This window comes from Phyllostomus discolor, chromosome 9, assembly GCF_004126475.2.
Source record: "Phyllostomus discolor isolate MPI-MPIP mPhyDis1 chromosome 9, mPhyDis1.pri.v3, whole genome shotgun sequence".
NCBI classification, from domain to species: Eukaryota; Metazoa; Chordata; class Mammalia; order Chiroptera; family Phyllostomidae; genus Phyllostomus; species Phyllostomus discolor.
The window spans coordinates 41553097-41573459 of NC_040911.2; positions in this window are offsets into that span (position 1 = coordinate 41553097).

Here is a 20363-nt window from a genome sequence, read left to right on the forward strand (position 1 = left end):
ATCTTGGATTTAGGGCCTTGCCTTTCAAGACTTCAACTACTTCTTTCCAGCCTCTTCTTGCCAGTAAAGTTTCTTTAGAGAAATCAGCTGATAGTTTTATGGGAACCCCTTAGTAGATAACTGTCTCCTTTTATCTTTCTACTTTTAAGATTCTCTCCTTCTCTTTAATCTTGGGTAATGTAATCATGATGTGCCTTTGTGTGTGCTTCCTTGGATTCAACTTCACTGGGACTCTCTGAGCTTTCTGGACTTCCTAGAAGTCTATTTCCTTAGCCAGATTGGGGAAGTTCTCCTTTATTATTTTTTTCAAATAAGTTTTCAATTTCTTACTCTTCCTCTTCTCCTTCTGGTACCCCTATGATTCAGATATTGGAACGTTTCAAGTTGCCCTGAAGGTTCCTAAGCCTCTCCTAATTTTTTTGAATTCTTGTTTCTTCGTTCTGTTTTGGTTGAATTTTTATTTCTTCCTTCTGGTCCAAACTGTTGATTTGAGTCCTAGTTTCCTTCCCATCAGTGTTAGTTCCCTGTACATTTTCCTTTATTTCACTTTGCATAGCCTTCACTTTTTCCTCTATTCTGCAACCATACTCAACCATTTCTATGAGCATCCTCATTACCAGTGTTTTGAACTGTGTGTGCATCTGATAGGTTGTCTCTCTCTTCATCATTTAGTTGTATTTTTTCTCCAGCTTTGATCTGTTCTTTCATTTGGGCCATATATTTTTTTTTTTGTATTGGCACACCTGTTACATAGTAACGAGTAGAGGCTTAAGTATTCACCAGAGTGGGGCAACCCACATAAGTACCTTGTGGTGCTATATATAGGGGAGGAGTCCAAGAGGGAACAATGCCATTTGCTCGGCTCTCAGCTGGTTTTCAGTCACTTCCCCAGTTACCCTCAAGCAAATTGGGCCCTTCTGGTGCTGATTCCCAGGTGGGTGGGTTTGTGTGTATTCTAGGACCTTGTGGGTCTCTCTAATGAACGCTTCTGTGAGGCTGGGAGTTTCTCCCAGTGCTGCAACACCCACAGGTTTTTACTGTTAGAGGTTCTGAAGCTTTATTTCCTCACCCTGGGACTGTGGGTCTGTCTGGCTTCCCAGCTGGCTCCCCAGCTCATGGTTTATCCACATGCAAATGTGGGACTGCCCAGTGTGCCAGCCACCACCTTGCCATGAGTCCACCCTGGCTACTTGTCTCCACCCCTCTCCACCCTGGCTACTTGTCTCCACCCCTCTCCACCCTGGCTACTTGTCTCCACCCCTCTCCACCCTGGCTACTTGTCTCCACCCCTCTCCACCCTGGCTACTTGTCTCCACCCCTCTCCACCCTGGCTACTTGTCTCCACCCCTCCTCCACCCTGGCTACTTGTCTCCACCCCTCCTCCACCCTGGCTACTTGTCTCCACCCCTCCTCCACCCTGGCTACTTGTCTCCACCCCTCTCCACCCTGGCTACTTGTCTCCACCCCTCTCCACCCTGGCTACTTGTCTCCACCCCTCTCCACCCTGGCTACTTGTCTCCACCCCTCCTCCACCCTGGCTACTTGTCTCCACCCCTCTCCACCCTGGCTACTTGTCTCCACCCCTTCTACTGGTCTGGACAAATGGTTCTTCTTTAACTCCTTGGTTGTTAGACTTCCATTCAGTTTGATTTTCTGACAGTTCTGGTTATTATTTATTTTTAAAATTGTTGCCCTATTTTGGTTGTGTGATGGAGGCTACACCTTCATCTTGGCCAGAAGTTGAATATTTTAATAAAAATATATACATTCCAAAGTGGATGAAGTTGTTTTTCAGTTTGACTCATATATTGAAATTTACTAGGCCTATGCCCAAAGACATAATTGTAAAATTCAAATCTGTCCCTATATGTTAGTATGTCAAAAGATATTTACTAATGGAAATGAAATAATTTAATGATGCATATAGAGATTTTTAATTGTGTTTGCTTGTAAAAGTAAATTTCTATCAAATGCAATAAAATCTTATTTGTTTTTTGTTGGTAGTATGAATGCTAAGTAGCTTTTGTTCTAAAGTTACAGCTGGCCCTGGCTGGCATAGCTCAGTGGATTGAACACAGTCTGCAAACCAAAGCATCACAGGTTCGATTCCCAGTCAGGGCACATGCCTGGGTTGCAAACCATGGCCCCCAGCAACCACACATTGATGTTTCTCTCTCTTTCTCCCTCCCTTCCCTCTCTAAAAATAAATAAATAAAATCTTTAAAAACAAATAAAGTTACAACTGAAGATATTTATAGAGAAAAAGAGAATTGATCCTAAAGAAATTTTCTAACTTTGTTTCAATTTTATAGTTATTCAGTTATACATGTTTGAAAAAGCACTGTGTTGTTGCTGAAATTATTTTTCCAGATTAATTTTTTACAGAATTGCTAAATAAATGCAATTTAGAGGATGATCCACTGAGATAGACAATGTTTAGGAAGAAAATGTTTATCTCCCTTAATCAGTCATTAAGTGAAGTCAAATATATGAAATAGAGGTCTCAATTACTAAGAGTATACTATCTTAGAAAGGAAGAAGAGAAAAGGAAGGGAGTAAAAGAGGTAGGAAGGATTTTAAAAATAATTGTTTCATAGTTCATATCTTTCACAATGTCTACTATAGTGCTTTCCACATAATAAATATTAAAATTTTTGGCATCTCTCTGTGGTTCAAAGAAAATAACAAGACATTATAATCTAGCTCATTAGGTATATCAGTAGTTTATGTAAAAGATATGATTTTTATTCGTTATTGAATACAGCTATATCACTGATATATTGCTTAGGATCAGAGGACTGGTTTGGAATAAAAATCCCTGATGGTTTTGAGAATAAAAAGTGTATCTCAGCCCTGGCTAGCGTAGCTCAGTGGATTGAGTGCGGGCTGTGAACCAGACATCGCAGGTTCGATTCCCAGTCAGGGCACATGCCTAGGTTGTAGGCCATGACCCCCAGCAACCACACACTGATGTTTCTTTCTCTCTCTCTCTCCCATTTCTAAAAATAAATAAATAAAATATTTTAAAAAAAGTGTATCTCAGAAAAAAGAATAATAACCAAAAGAGCAAAAATGATGAGGGCCAAAAATATTAAACCTCCTTATTCTTTAAGAATTACAGTGATCTCCCAGGATCCTGGCATTTAAACAAAAAAATTAAAACAACTTGGATGCTTGCAGATTGTGGGAGGGCAGAAAGTCAGCTCACCTGCCCTGGTTGGTGAAACAATGACAAGAGACTTCAAGTGCAATCCTCCACTTGCCAGGTAAAGAAGCAATGCTGACAAACCAGGAGTATAGTGATAAAGGAACTGAGCAAAGGACAATTGTCAAGGGTTTTTTGTATTGTTTATTCTATTACAGATGTCCTCATTTTCCCTCACCCTTTCCCACATGCCCCTCACCCTCACCCCCAATCCCCTTGGCCATCACCACACTGTTGTCTGGGCCTATATGGGTTATACACATACAAGTATGTTCTTTGGTTAATCCTTTCACCTCTCTTTCATTCAGTCTTCCCCTCCCTCACTCCTCTCTGACAGTTGTCAGTCTGTTCCAGGTGTCTATGCCTCCCTTTCTGTTTTGTTTGTCAGAAGAAACTGACAGATGATTGTCAGCTTTTCAAGTCAACCATATCATTAATTTTTGTTTGTTTTTAAAGCTTCTTTGTTAATCAGATTTATCTGAACATACTTTTGTATCCATAGTGCTAAGCAAGGTAAGTTATGCTGCTATGTCGAGTAAGATCACTGCCTGAGTGGTATGACATGTCATAAACAAAGTGGGAATTTGAGAAATTCTTAATTTGTAGGTTCTGATCCTGAAATGGAAGTGCTAAGAATACTTTATATTATATTTAAATAATTATTTTGTATTTCAAATTGCTTTTAATACCATCTCACTTATAATCTAGAAGTTTTTCATATATATATATATTCTATCTCAGAATACCAAATGTTTCTAAATCTAAAGATTTCTCAAGGTTTGTGAACAAGTGAATAGTAGGTTCCCAGAAAATGGTGACATCCAAAGATGAAAAGAGAATGCATGAACCCTCTGTGGAGCACTCTACTTTGAAAAATACAGACCCCTATCATTTTGGGACCTGGCAGGTAAAAGTATAAATAGAGATGCACACTCTTTATGTTTAAATATTTTAAAAATTCCAATTATGTTAAAAAAATTAAATATAATATTTTCTATCACCACATGTAGACAAATACACATTTATAATAAATTAAAAATATTTGTGAAACTTCATGGTTTTAATAAGATTGGAAGTTAGGGAACTATAAAAATCACAGAGCATATTTATTATTGTCCATGTCTCAGGATTGTCTCTACAGAATTGTGATTTGGGATGAGTAATGCAGTAAAGGCATTTATATATAACTCAGAAATTATTATCCATTTATTCAGAAAGTGTTTTTCTTGACATTGTGGCAAAACCATGACACATAGTCATGATAAAAAATTTCCCATAATTGGATGGAAATGGTATACTATGCAATCCTTTTTAAGTTATTGCTATTCATAGATAATTTTTTTATTAAGTTAAATGTGAAGAAACCTTAATCTGCTGAAATAGTACCAACTGTCAATAAAACTCCTAAAGCAATACTTACTTTTGGAAATAACATTATTTTACACAGCATGTTCAAAACATTATGAAAGGGTCAACTATGACATGTAACCAAAGAAATTACTTTAATTTTATCATAGACATGTTTATTACATATGTTGTAAATTTTACTGCCTCTTAAAGCAATATGTAATCCCACAAAATATTCTGTTTTTATTTTTTTTAAATTTCAATGTTGAGAGATTAAAAATAAAGCAAAAATAGTATTTTATAGCTCCATTTGTTAAAACCTTTTAAAAAATTGATACTACATTTGTTGATGACAGTTGGATAATAATTTTTATAAATTTTGGATTACTTTCACATAAATCTTCTACTTTATAGTTATGAAAATGATTTTGTTATATTTTTCTAATTTTTTAAAAGATTTTATTTATTTATTTATTTTTAGAGAGGGAAGAGAGGGAGAAAGAGAGAGAGAGAAACATCAATGTGTGGTTGCTGGGGGTCATGGGTTGCAATCCAGGCATGTACCCTGACTGGGAATCAAACCTGCGACACTTTGGTTCACAGCCCGTGCTCAATCCACTGAGCTGTGCCAGCCAGGGCATATTTTTCTAATTTATTTAAATTTCATTGGGATGCCACTTTGTTGCATTGTTGATATGTAGTATTTTTACTAAGAAAAATTTTGTGTCAAAAATTAGTGTTTTAAAAATAATTTTAAAAGTTAAAGAATAGTCCTGACTGGTGTGGCTCAGTTGGCTGGAGCTTCATCCTGTAAAAAGAAAGTTCATGGGTTCAATTCCCGGTCAGAGCAGACGTCTGGGTTCCCAATTTGGTCCCTGGTCAGGACGCATGTGAGAGGAGGCAAGCTAATTGATATTTCTCTCCCACATTGATGTTCCTCTTCCTCTTTTTCTCACTCCTTTCCCCTGTCTCTAAAAATAAATAAACAAATACATCCATCCATACATTCAATTTTAAAAATGTTAAATAAAACTTGAATCTTCTTGGTGCTTTTGGTATGCTTTAAACAGCAAAAAATATTTTTTTTAATTTCCTTACATAACATAAATTCAAGAATTTCATTTTTTGCTAATAATTTAATTTTTCTTTATTTGAGGATCTTTTATTATTTTGGAAACTATGCTAGTGTATCTCACACCCTTTAGACAAAATTTAATTGGTTTAATAACATTTAATTGAGAATGATTGTAACATTCATTCAACATGTGTTTTGTCAAGATGTTTCTATTTTTCAAAATTATATTGGCTATTCTTGACCTTTTTAATTAAAATAAATATTCAAGTGAAATTATAAATTTCTATAAAAGTAGACATTAGAAGTATTTATTTGACTACATTCAATCCACAGAATAATTTTGGAAGAATTAATAACTTTCAATGCATGATCAAAACCCATTTCTCTATCAATTTAGGTTTTCTTTAATTTATCTCATTAAGTTTATGTTAAGTAATTTTTCAGTATTTGATGTTTTGAATTCAGTTGTAGATTATATAATTTTAATGTTTATATTTCTATTTTTATTGCTGGTGTGTAAGAGTTCCATTTATTTTGGTATACTAATCTAATATACCGTTCTTCATAAGTCCACACTTTAATTCAGTTTGAATAGAACACATAGTAGCAGACATCCATATAGTGTTAGTGATTACAGGGGAATGATTTCCATATATCATCAATGGGTATGCTATCCATAATTTCGGATGATATTTACTATTAGATTAAGGATTTGTTGAGTTTTATGAGTTCTTTATATATTTTGGATATTAACTCTTTGTCAGAGTTGTTGATTGCAAATACCTTCTCCCATTTGCTCGGTTGCTTTTTTGTTTTGGTTTGTTGGAGTCAGGATCTGATCCAAGTCAACTCAAGCAGCTACTAGATACTAAGTTCTTAGCCTTAAGGAGGACCAGGCACAACATTAGGGGCATCTTTTTTGGCAGGATTTTTTTCTATTTTCATATCAAATGAAAAGATAGCCAAGAGGAACAAATTTTGCTTATTAACAGTTTTGAAGCGATGAGTTAGAAAAGGTATTCCTCACCTACTTATTAAATGAACCACTTATATTTTTGTTTCTCTTACTATGGAAAGATCAAAATAATTATAAATAGAGCTTTGACTTAACAACTAGACAATTCAGATGAGCTATAAATGTAGACTTGCATATTAAATCGTAGATAAATTTTTACCCCAATTATAATTCCTTTTCCCTATAGGAAGTATCTTAAATATTTATACTTTGATAACTTAATGTTGTTTTATAATGAAACTTTTAACCACTCATTCAACTGTGGTGGGTACCGGCCATGTGTAAAACATTCATTATAGATTATCATATGAGCCCATTCTCTGTAGGTATAAACAATTCTGTAACTTCATTTTATATTAAGATCACAGAAAGATTTCGGGATAAAATTTGCTACTGTGCAAGGTAAGAAAAAAACCCTCCAGAGACAATGAAATTGACTTGGCAAAAATTTCCTTCCTTTAGAGACAAAATAGTCAATTTCTCATCCTAGATGGAAAAAAAGAAGATATCCAGAGTAAGAAAAATACGTGGCTGTCAATTAGTCTTACATTTAGAATCTTTGCTGCATGTATAAATAGAGCAAAGAGTAGACCCAGCAAAGCTAGTTATAATAGGCACACAATTAGAAATAGAACATTTGTTTTTTATAAATGGTAGCAAAAGCATTTAGAAATATGCAAAACTGTCTAATATAAGTATTTAAAAATATAGAATCTCAAAATCAACTAATGGCATGACAACAAATGTTGAGCAGAAGTGACACAGATGGCAATTATTAATTTACAGATGGCTTTATTCCTATTTGGCTGAAACCCCTATGACTTGGGACTGGAAGTGTAACTTCAAAAGCAGGAAGCAATTCCAGATGGCACACCAGATCTACTACAAAATACATTTCAAGAATCATTTATACTGTAAGAGTAACATTTAAGGAATTTGAGATTCACCTTCTTTTCCATGCACCAGCATCATTCTCACATGGGGCATTTAAGGCATATCTAAAAACCAGGATTTAGAGAAACAAATTTCACTGGGTTATTTTTTGAAATAAGCTCTCCAAGCTTGAAGACTGTAGATTCACCTGTTTAAGACCATAATTTAAATAAAATGAACAAATATATGCAAAGAATTTCTAGGGATGTCAGGAAAAAAACAACATTAAAATACATGGCATGTATTGCTATGCTCTGGTAACCAACTATTATCAGAGAAAATCAGATAAGCGCACAGATATGTAAATAAATCTATGGTTTCCAACTTCACTCTGGACCTCTGTGCAACGTGGCAATCATTTATAGATTCTTACTTTGCTTGCCCTCTTTTTCCCACAGGGACAACTCCTAATGTGTAACAATCCTTTCTATGGTCCCAAAACTATACCTATTCTTCTTACTCTCAGTAGGTGACTATGCTTTCTACTTTATGGAGAAAATAGAGGATTCATCCACATTACCAAATTGCAATATTATTTTTCTTTACATTATTTATTTCCTTCTAAGTGGAAACATTTCCTTGTTTTAAATCAAGCTAGTCTCTCCACTTATGTCTTGAATGCTGATTCCTCTAACCTATGCAACTTAAAATTATTTTCTCTTCTTCAATGCTAAGTGGATTCATAGCTGGTTCAATTCACTCTGTGAATATCTTTATTTCTACATTTTTAAAGCTTTGTTGAGAGACTTTACTTACATTTTATTCTCAGTTTGTTGGTTTTTTATTGATGAATAAAGCTATGAAAGACAAGTATGTCAAATTTGTGCTGTGACATAACACTATAGAAATACTATACAAAATGGAAAGAACTAAGATTTTAAAATTAGACATACTTGGGTTTAAATTTCATGGCAACATGTACTTACTCTGTGGGATCTTGGTCTGGCTGACTATGGCTTACTTTATATGTAAAAAGAGAATAATAATATATAAGTCATAGGACTATTGTTGATTTTTATTAAGACTTACAATGCTTGAGAAATTATAAACATTAAAATATATCTTACTTAGTATTGAGTTATATTTAAAGAATCATAATCTTCAAAAAGTGTTCAGCTAGTTCTGAAACTAACAATGTCTAGTCTAACAAGATAATTGTTAATTCCTATGCCTTCATTTAAATATTAGCTGTCATGCTCTGCTCTGGCTATTAGCTCTTTATATAAGATCAGAGGTTTTAACTGAGACCAAACTCATTATAAGTCAACAATGAGGCATGATTGACATATAAAAAATAACGAATTTAATTTTAGCCTATATAAACAGAAATATAGCATCTAGAACAATTTGTGAGGAATTTCCCACCTTATTTTGTTATATTAGTCAGCCCACAGCTGGCATGTCACGTTCCTTTATGGGTGCCAAAGAAGTGTGACTAGAAACCACATCATGGGAGAGCCATTTAAAGATGCAATGTTATTCCTACCTAAAGGCAAACTTGGAGAAGCATTATCCCTGTCTGTCCACTTGTAAGAGATATTATGTGAACTAAATACTAATTATATGCAGACAATTTTCTGAGACAGAAAATACAGACATTTAATGAAGGAAATTTTTGCCTAATGTAAATAAGAAAGTTACATTCAAGGATTTCCAAACATCAGGCCATTTTATAACTCAGTGTGTTTTTTGTCACTGTGTCCCCAGGAGTGTTGAGAGAGTGCACAATTACTAGTCAGGCCATGCTAGAAGAATGGACCCTACTGAGTTGGAAGTGAAAGAGATGAGCTCTAGTGTCTAACATGTTTTGAGAGCCTGTGAATTTTTGTAGCTCTACAGAGCCTACATATTTTTAACTTCCTTTGCACATTAGAAAATGATGTGTTAGGATATATGGCATATGTCTCTAAGAAGAAGTTGTAGTAGAATTTTGCTGTGTGTTTATAAGCTTGAGTTTGATTCTCAGCTTTGTCCCTTCACTAATTTGTGACCTTTGTCAATTTATTGACCTCTCTGAATGTATTTTCTCATTTAAACAAGGAGGAAACTTAAGAGATGTCTGGCAAGATTAAAGCCAATAGAGTATTTCTAATGACTATTTCTGGCACAAATTCTTTCTGAATACAGACCTTGTTTTGCTTTTACCCTAGGTGTTGTGGGTGTATGTGAAAATTAAATTATAACATTGGAGAAAAATTCCTGCCAGATGATTCATTGACAGGTGGCAAATCAGTAAGAGTCTGCCACATACATTTTAATACCAGGCAGGCTGCTGGAAACAGATTTTTTTGGCTAATATTGTTGGACTGAGAAAAGTATTTGATTCTCAGCTTATTTGGTGCTGGCATGTTAATGACATGAACTGCATTAGATGTGGTCAAAGGCCACATTTTCACACATAATCCCAGCCTGGAGAGAGAACACAGAGCAAGTTGGCAGAGTAAATCAAGGCAAAAACAGTAGGGGGATTTTCCAATATTGTTGCTTACATTCAAGGGCAGGTGTTGCTTAGGTAACTGCTCTACATTGACATATGCTGACAGAGTTCATGGTGGTAGTACCAGTGCTGTGCGAGCTAAGATCTCTGATGGGCTTGAAATAAAGACATCTGTTTCCTTTTGGAAAGTGTTAGACAATGTGGTTGATACAGAGGCACTATTTAAATCTGAGGCATGCATTTTTTAGCTTAATCAAAATTATAAATTATAATAGGAAATTATTTCATTCTCTTTTCACTTTTTTTTCCAGTGCAGAAGGGTGAGTCTGAGCAAGACTGAATGACTTTGGGGAATACCTGCCCCTTTATTATATCTGTTACAAGGTGTTACAAAGAAAAATATCTTCAAAAGCCAAATGGAAGGTCAAAGGACTGAAAATAACACATCTTGTGTCATTTTCTTAGTAATCAAAAGTTAACAATATCTTCTGAAATCTCCCAAGGTTCTGCTTAATCCCTGATTGAACTTGAACAGGTTATTCATCTCTCTGTGTCCCATCTTTTCATCTGTGACCTGGAGCTTACATATCTATATCTTAGATGTGTCATTGTGACTGTGAGATAAATTGTGAGTGCATGAGCACTTCTTGGCTGATGACTCATGATTTCAGAAAAACAGAGATTCCTTCCCTTCAGGATTTTATGTTGTGCCTGATATGAGGATTTTTGCTTTGAGTGTAACCACCCATGGACTTACCAGTATATCTCCAGGTTAAGGGGCTACTCACACAACCCAGCTGGTTTCACAAGGCATGGAAGACAGCACGTTCTTTACAATCTCACCATGTGAGAGAAATACTCGGTTAATGAAAAAGTCCTCTGTTTTTAGAGAAAAAGAAAAGTGAGACAGGAAACTGCAGATATCCACTATAACCTTAAAAAGACCTCATTCTACTTTATTATCCTAAATTTCTTACTTTTAATGTGTTTGGCTTTTAAAGTACATGCTTTCTTCAAATGTCTTGTGTCAAAAATAAAAGATGATTCTCAAAAGACTATTTTTCTCTGGGGATTTCAAAAGATGCTTATTTCATTCATTTATGGTATATTTGATATAGCCAATTTTTTTCATTTATTCATTGTCAAATATTTTCAAACAAATAAACTATATGAATAGCCTGAGGCTATTTCTATTCAACTGGTTTCCATTCTAATATTCATTCCACATTGAGAACTAATTTGTAATCAGAAGCTGATTTGTACAGCTCCTAGCACATTCCAGAACATTCTAAATAGTGCATATCTGTGGCATTATCTCCTACTTCATCTCTTCTTGAATTTTTGAGCACAAATATATGAAAAATTACAGTCTCAGAATCTATTGTTAACAGAGCACTTATTCTGTAGCTCTTCCCTATATCCTCTGAGGATGTTTGCTCTGGAGGGGCTGCAGTTTCCAGATTTCAATGTGCTACTACCACAACCACTCCTTCACTACACCTCCACCACCATCTCCTAAAACACCACTGCCAAAGCTGATACTTACCATACAATTGCTTTCTGAAGTTCCAATCTCCAGGAAGATGACTAAAGAGAAGAATCAAGGGCATAGAGAGGAGACAATTTCAAGAACAGCCCTTTCAGAGGAAAGAAACCAGCATCCCATTTTATGTTGCTAATCTAAGGACACACTCAGCCCAATAATATAAAATAGTCTGAAGTTAGAAGTTTCAATTCTGTTTTATTTGCTTTATAAGTTATTCCTGTTCTGTGTCTTTGGGAGGTCAAAATGTTAATGCTTGATCCAAGTTTAACTTATTTAATTGTTCATCCTTTGGGTGAGAGTTTGAGATAGTTGTATTAAGATCAACTAGTATAACTCTGATCTTCCCATAATTTCAAACTAAAAAATATTTTAAAGAGTTTTTAAAACTTTATTTATTTTTTAGAGAGGGGGAGGGAGGGAGGAAGAGAAAGAGAGAAACATCAATGTGTGGTTGCCTCTCGCATGCCCCTTACTGGGTGCTGGCCCACAACTCAGTCCTGTGCCCTAGACTGGGAATTGAACCAGAGACCTTATGATTTGGAGGTATGCACTCAATCACTGAGCCAAACAAACCATTGCTAAAAAATAATTTAGAATTTAATGATGTTAATGAACTATTTGTGGTTTATGAAAAACCATTAAAAGTTTTTGAAGTTTTCTTCAAACAATACTGGACACTAGTTGATGGATTTTACTTCTAGTTCTTTTTTTTAACTTTAACTTTTTTTATTCACTAATTTCTCATCTTCAGATATAAAATAATTCTTTAAATATTTTCTCTAGTTTATTTCATTTATATGTATATATATATACATATATTATATATAAGTAGATATGTTTAAACATATTCATTTATAAAAATTCTCAATTATTAGTTCTTAATAATTTATAACTTTTTACACTTTAGAGGTTTAATATTTTGTCTCATAAATTTTTATCTTTAATTTCAATGTTTCTTTATTTTATCTTTTAATTTTTATCTCACAGAAATTTAGTATTTTATTCTTTAAAATTTACTTTGCTAATTTGGATTCAGAAACTTTGTAGTACAGAGATTTCTGTATTCCATTCACTTCTTTGTCCAATGAAAGACTTCAATTAATGGTGGAACTTTATATAACATGGTGTAGTCAAAGTTAAGGTATTAACATTGTTACAACCATATTAACCAAAATGCAAACTTTATTTAAATTGTACTATGTTTTACACTATTTTTTTTCTTTGTTTCAGTATCTAACACAGGATATCACATTGCATTTTTTCGTATCTCCTTAATTTCCTCCAATCTATGACAAGGTTTCAGTCTCTTCTTGTTTTTTTAATACACTGGCATTTTTGAAGATTACTTGTCAGGTGTTTTGTGGAACATTATTCAGTTTAGGTTTGGTTAGTGTATCCTCATGACAGACTGTGTTTATGGGTTTCTACAGAGAGCACGGCAGATATGAAGTGCCTCCTATCTCATCATATCAGGGGCTACATGAAATTCACATGACATGACGAATGTGTAATTTGATTACTTAATTAAGATGGTATTTGCCAGGTTTCTTGACTGTAAAGTTAAATTCTCTTATGAAATATCAGTTGCATTTATCTACATGAATAATAAACTATCTGCAAAAAATTTAGACTATAAATCCATTTACAAGGTCAACAAAAATCACAAAAATGCCTAGGAACAAATTTAACCAATAAGGTAGAAGACATGGACAGTAAACATTTAAGACATTGATAAAAGAAATTAAAGAGGACATAAATAATGCTAAGATATTTTGTGCTTGTACATTGGAAGAATGAATATTGTTAAAATGGTCACACAACCCTAAGCAATATACAGACTCAATGTGACTCCTATCAAAATTCTGATGGCAATTTTTGCAGAAATAGAGCAAACCACCCTAAAATTTGTATGGAACCAAACAAGATCCTTAATAGCCAGAACAACCTTGAGAAAGAACAAAGCTGGAGGCATTGTGCTACCCGACTTCAAACTATATTGCAAAGCTAGAGTAATCAAAAAAGCATGGTACTGACATAAAACAGACACATAGATCAATGGAACAGAACAGAGAGCCCAGTTGTAAACCCACATATATATAGGTAGTTATTACCATTCGCATTATATTTGGTTAATACACTACAAAAGAGACAAGAATATACAATGGTGAAAGAACAGTCTCTTCAACAAATGGTATTGCGAAAATTGGACAGCCACATGCAAAAGAATTAAAGTGGACCTCTATCATACATAATACACAAAAATCAACTCAAAATGAATTAAAAACTTGAATGTTATACTTGAAACCATAAAATTCCTAGAAGAAAACAAAGGTGATAAGCTCCTTAACATTGATCTTGTCAATGATGTATTGGATTTAACACCAAAAGCAAGGAGAACAAAAGCAAAAATAAACAAACTAGGCTACATCAAACTAAAAAGCTTCAGATCAACAAAGGAAACCATCAACAAAATGAGAAAGCAACACTCTGAATGAGAGAAATTATTTGCAAATCACATATCTGATAAAGGACTAATATCCAAAATATGTAAAGATCTCATACAATCCAGAGTAAAAAACAAACAATCTGGTTAACAAATAGGCATAGGATCTTAATAGACATTTTTTCTAAAGAATACATACAGAAGACCAACAGGTGCATGAAAAGGTAATTAACACCAGGGAAATGCAAATCAAACTTACAATGAGATATCACTTCACACTTGTTAAAATGGCTTATCAAAGACAAGAAGTAACAAAAGTGGGTGAAGATGTGAGAAAAGGGAACACTCATGAACTGTTGATGGGTATTTAAATTGGTGTAGTCACTATGGAAAATATAATGGATATTCCACAAAAAAATTAAATCCAACAATTCCACTTTGGGGTATTTATACAAAAGAAATAAAATCAGTCACTGAAAGAGATACCTGCACCCTTATGTGCAATGCAGCTTTTTGTTTTTACAATAGTCACAACATGGAGATAACCTAAGTGTTCATTATGCATATGTATATAATTATTCAGCCATAAAAAGGAAGGAAATCTTGCCATTTGCAACAATATAAATGAAACTTGAAGGCATTTTGCTAAGTGAAATAAGTCAGATAAATACAATATGATATATGGACTCAAAAACAAAACAAAACAAAAACCAGATTCATAGATACAGAGAATAGATTGGAGGTTGCCAGAGGTGGGGTGGTGCTGGCGGTGGTGGTGCTGGCAAGCCAAAAGAGTGAAGGTGATTAAAAGACACAAACTTTCATTTATAGAATAAATAAGCCCTGAGCATGTAATGTACATCATGATGACTATATTTAATAGTACTAACTCTGTATTTGGAAGTTGCTAAGTAAGTAGATCTTAAGTTCTCATCACAAAAAATGTATAATGTTTGTGATGGATGTTAAAACTTATTGTGTTGATTATTCCACAGTATACACATGTCACCAATCATTATGTTTTACATCTGAAACCAATGTGGGGCCTGGCACAAATAATGCCCCTTTTTATTGCAAAATCTGTTATTATAAAATCATAAGCATGTAATTCTGTAACATGACAATATTAAGCTCAAGCGTACCATCTAACATTCTAGGTGAAATGTTCAAATTAAAACTATAAATTATTACACCCATATTATTACCCTACCAACCACATTCAAGCAGGCATTACTTCTGCCAGACTCTCTATGTCAATTATTTCAGTTAAAAATTTAAAAAATAACTTTAGTTAAGATTGTTTCTGCTATGCTCTCCACTGTAAAGTTAAGTTCTTTTCTCTTTTCCATACTTTATTCTTTTTAAAATAGAATTTTCTTTTTGCAATAGTCACTGGTTCACAGCAGTATAGAGCAGAAAATAGAGATTTCCTGTGCACAGCCTGCCCTCACACGTGCATGGATGGCTCCCTCATCACCAGCATCCTGCCCCTCCACATTGATTCATTGTTATCACTCAGAGTCCACACTTTACATTAGGGCACATTACTGGTCTTGCTCCATCTATGGGTTTAGAAACTGTACAATGACATGTGTCCACCATCACTGTATCATACAGACCATTTTCACTTTCTTATAAAGTCTGATGTGTTCTGCCTGTTCATCACACCCCCGCTTCCAGCTAAATCCTCAGCAACTACTGATCTTACTGTCTCTGTAGATTTGCTTCTTCTGGAATGCCATATAGCTTCTTCTTTATTCTTTGGAAATGAATCTCTAAGTCCCACTCACATTAAAGACAGGACTTAAGCTTCACTTATTGAAGGAGGTAGTATCTACATTACATATTTAAAACTCATCTGTAAAGATGATTGTTGCTTCTCTCCTCATTATTTATTTGTTAAATCATTTGTTCATAACAATATGAATGAACGTTTACTTATTATCATACAGGGTAAGATACAACACTAGATTTTTTAAAAAATGTGTTGCTCAAATTGTCTAGCTTTTGCCAGTGGAGGCTTTTAGAAGCTGGCTTCTGTTTCCTCTTGGACAAGCCTCATTCTTTGTTATTTGTTACATAAGAATGCATTCTGAAATGTACCTGTAAACTAAAGTGACTTAAATACAGAACACAAAGGTTACTATTTTGTAGGATTTGTTTTATATATCAGACCCTTTGCTTGAATCTTTTAATCTTATTAAATAATAATTCCTTAAAAATGAAATTATATTAAATTGTAGATTAAGAAACTGAGATATTTTTGGTGCAACTTTGCAAACCTTATATAACTAACAAGTAGTACACTGAGAATATAACCCTAAGTTTGTCTGAATCCTAGGCAGTCTACTTCCATGAGTTCAGAGAAGCATTGGTAAAATAGAGAGTAAATTAAACACTGATAGCCAAGAATAGACTCCCTGTGACTTTGCAGCAATATTAGAACTTCATTTTTTCCCTTTCCATGTTAGTAAATTTCTCTTTTTCTGTATGACTTACATGTTTAGTGGCAATATAGTAGCTAAATTAATTAAGGGCACCACTGTTTTTTCATTGCATGTTCTATACTCTTTCAATTCATCTATTTAGCCCCAACCCAATCTCTGTTCCTCTACTGTCTGTTTACTTCCACATTATTTATTTTTGCTCTAATTGTTATTGTGGATTGATTCACTTAATGTAGAAATTCCATCTCTTGGTATATTAATTATATTTATTTAAAAAACCTTTATACTTGTTTAAATTCTCATTTGTGAATATTACAAACTAGTAGAGGTAAAGAAGAGGAGATAGATTTTTCCTCACATAATTTCCTCAGGTGACACTTGGGTTTTAAATTTAAACCAATCACATTACATTATCTATAAACTTGCTGATTAGAGGAAGTAATAAAAATATAAAAAAGCAGTTCAGATTCTATCTGAGGTGGTGGCAGTAGCAGACTGTGTCAGAGCCAGACGCACTGGCAGTAACTATACAGGAACAGCAGTATTTCAATGCACGGTGGCCTAGGAACTCTAATGTTGGCAGTGGTGAGTTCCAAAATCTCATACACACACTGGTGGTTATTCTGGCAGAGTGATGGTATCCAGTGTCATTAGTGACAACTATGCCGATGGTAGAGTTAGTGACATTTTCATCAGATTTATCAGATGATATGATTTCCACTGAAGTTTTAGTTATTTGGCTTGCATTGCTTTTGGTCCATTTTCAAGCTTACTTTTTCAGCCTTTGTATTTATTCTGTGAGATTTCTGGTACTCTTTAGTTTCCAAGGTAACTCAAGCAGAACTCTATGGCTAGAACAGATGGGAGCAGAATTTAAAAATAAAATCTCACCCACTGAAATTTCCAAAAGAAACAGGGAGAAAAAGTTTCAGGTGTGCCCTGGTCATGCTTTAATTGAGTAACCCTGTATTGATTTTTAAAAGAACTCTTTCAATTAATTGCCCCCATACTAATTAAGAAGCTTGAATTGCACAATATTAAATATTTTCAAAAATGTTACCTGCCCGGATCAAGAGCTCTGGTACTCATTCAACATCTACAAATCTGTGTTTGTAGATTTGAAATGGAAAAAATTTGGTGGAATATATCTTTGAGAAAAAATGAAATTCAAGATGTACAGTAAAGTTCCAAGTGCAAGAGGAACTTAATAAATGTTAATTGTAAAGATTGTGAAGGAAAAAAAATTAAAACTTTAAACTACTTAAGGCATTTAATGATGGAAAATTATGATAGTTGCTTTAAATATCAAAAAGACAGTTTTAAAATACTGTCTTAATTTTTCTGCATGTATTTGCCCAATTTTCCCAGCACCGTTTATTGAATAAACTATCTTCAGTTAATGCTATGTGCTTTCTTCTTCTGTCAAATATTAATTGACTATAAAGGTATCGGTTAATTCTGGGCTTTTTACTTTGTTCTATTGATCTGTGTGTCTGTTTTTTAAAGCTTTTATTCATTTATTTTTAGGGAAGGGAGAAGAGAAGGAAAAAGAGAGAGAGAAATATTAATGTGTGGTTGCCTCTACGCATACTCCCTACTGGGGACCTGGCCCACATCCCAGGCATGTGCTTTGATTGGGAATAGAATTGGCAACTTTGGTTTGCAGCCCATGCTCAATCCACTGAGCTATACCAGCCAGGGCTGGGCATCTGTTTTTATGCCAATACTATGCTGTTTTGATTACTATGACCATACAGCATAGTTTCAAATTAGGTAGTGTGATTCCTCCAACATAGTTCTTCTTTCTCAGAGTTGCTATTGCTAATTGGGGCCTTTTGTGGTTTCATATAAATTTTTGAAATATTTGTTCCAGTTCTGAGACATACATCATTGGAATTTTAGTAGGAATTGCATTAATTCCATAGATTGCTTTGGGTAGCATGGACATTTTAATGATGTTAATTCTTCCTATCCACGAACATAGTATATGCTTCCCCTTATTTGTATCTTCTTCAATTTCTTTCTTCAGTGTCTTGTAACTTTCCAAGTACAGGTCTTTTACATTCTTGGTTAGATTTATCCCTAGGTATTTATTCTTTTTGAAGCAATTGTAAGTGGGATTGTTTTCTTAATTTCCCTTTCTGTTGGCTCTTTATTGGCTTAAAAAAGCAACTGATTTCTGAATACTAATTTTGTATCCTGCTACTTTGTAGAATTCATTAATCAATTCTAATAGTTTATTGATGGAAGTTTTATGGTTCTCTATGTATAGTATCATGTCATCTGCAAGTAAAAACAGTTTTACTTCTTTTTTTCCAATTTGGATGCTTTTAATTTCTTCTTCTTTCTATGGTTGCTATGGCTAGAACTTCCAGTACCATGCTGAATAAGATAGGGGAAAGCAAGCATCCTTGTCTTGTTCATGATCTTAGGGGAATGCTTGTAGACCACCTTCTTACTCCACATACAAGAATAAACTCAAAATGGATTAAAGACTTAAATGTTAGACCTAAAACCATAAAAATCCTAGAAGAAAACCTAGTCAGTAAAATCTTGGACATTTCTCATAGCAATATTTTATCTGAGATATGTTCTCAAGCAAAAGAAACAAAAAAAATACACAAATGGGACTTCATAAAACTAGAAAGTTTTTGCACAGCAAAGGAAACCAGCAACAAAATAAAAAGACAACTCGTGGAATTGGAGAACATATCTGCCCATATATCTGATAAGGGGTTAATATAAAAAATGTATACATTACTTATAAAAGTCAACACCAAAAAAAGCCCCAAACATCCAATTATAAAATGGGCAAAGGATGAATAAACACTTCTCCAAAGAGGAGGTACAGATGGCCAATAGACATATGAGAAGATGCTCCATGTCACTAATCATCACAGAAATGCAAATTAAAACCACAATGAGATATCATCTCACACCAGTCTGAATGGTTATCATCAATAAATCAACAAGCAAGTGCTGGCAAGGATGCAGAGAAAGGGGTACTCTTTTGCACATTAGTGGGAATGCAGATTGGTGCAACCACTGTGGAAAGCAGGATGGAGATACCTCAAACATAAAAAATGGATCTGTTTTTTGACCCAGCAATCCCACTTCTGGGATTATATTTGAAAAAACCCAAAACTAATTCAAAAGAGCATAAGCACCACTATGTTCATTGTAGTGTTATTTGCGACTGCCAAGATATGGAAACAGCCCAAGTGTCCACCAGTAGATGAGTGGATAAAAAAACTATGGGACATTTAAACAATGGAATACCACTCAGCCAGAGAAAAAAGAGAGAAAGAAAATTTTACCCTTTGTGACAGTATAGATGGACATAGAGAACATTATGCTAAGTGCAATGAGGCAGTTAAAGACAAATACCATGTGATTTCACTCATATGTGGAATCTAATGAACAAACTGAACTTACAAGAAAAATCACGACAGACTTATAGAGAGTGGGATGACAGATATTAGGGAATAGGGGATAGAGGAATTGAGAAAAAAAGGACAAAGGACTCATGGACATGGAATACAGGATAGTTGCAAGGGATGGGAGATATAAGGAGGAAAAATGGTAATGGAAAAAACACAATAAAAAATTGTCTTCTACCCTTAAAGATTTATTTCAAACTTCCCTTCAGCTTTCTCTGTTGAGTACTAATTTTGTTCTTGTTGTCAACCAGTTATTAGTTCTTGTCATTGATAGATTCAGCAGCTGCAAAGGTGAAATATTTAGACAAAAATTAAACATCATATATTTTATACTGTGGATCAGCTGGGATGTTTTTTAGCTCTTCAGATTGTTCTGTAATGGAGTTATATTTGGAAATTTCCCGGTATGGTGCAAAAGCCTCATAGAGAAAGGAAGTTTATAAACTGTAGTTCTACAAGAAGAAAGGCCAGCTGC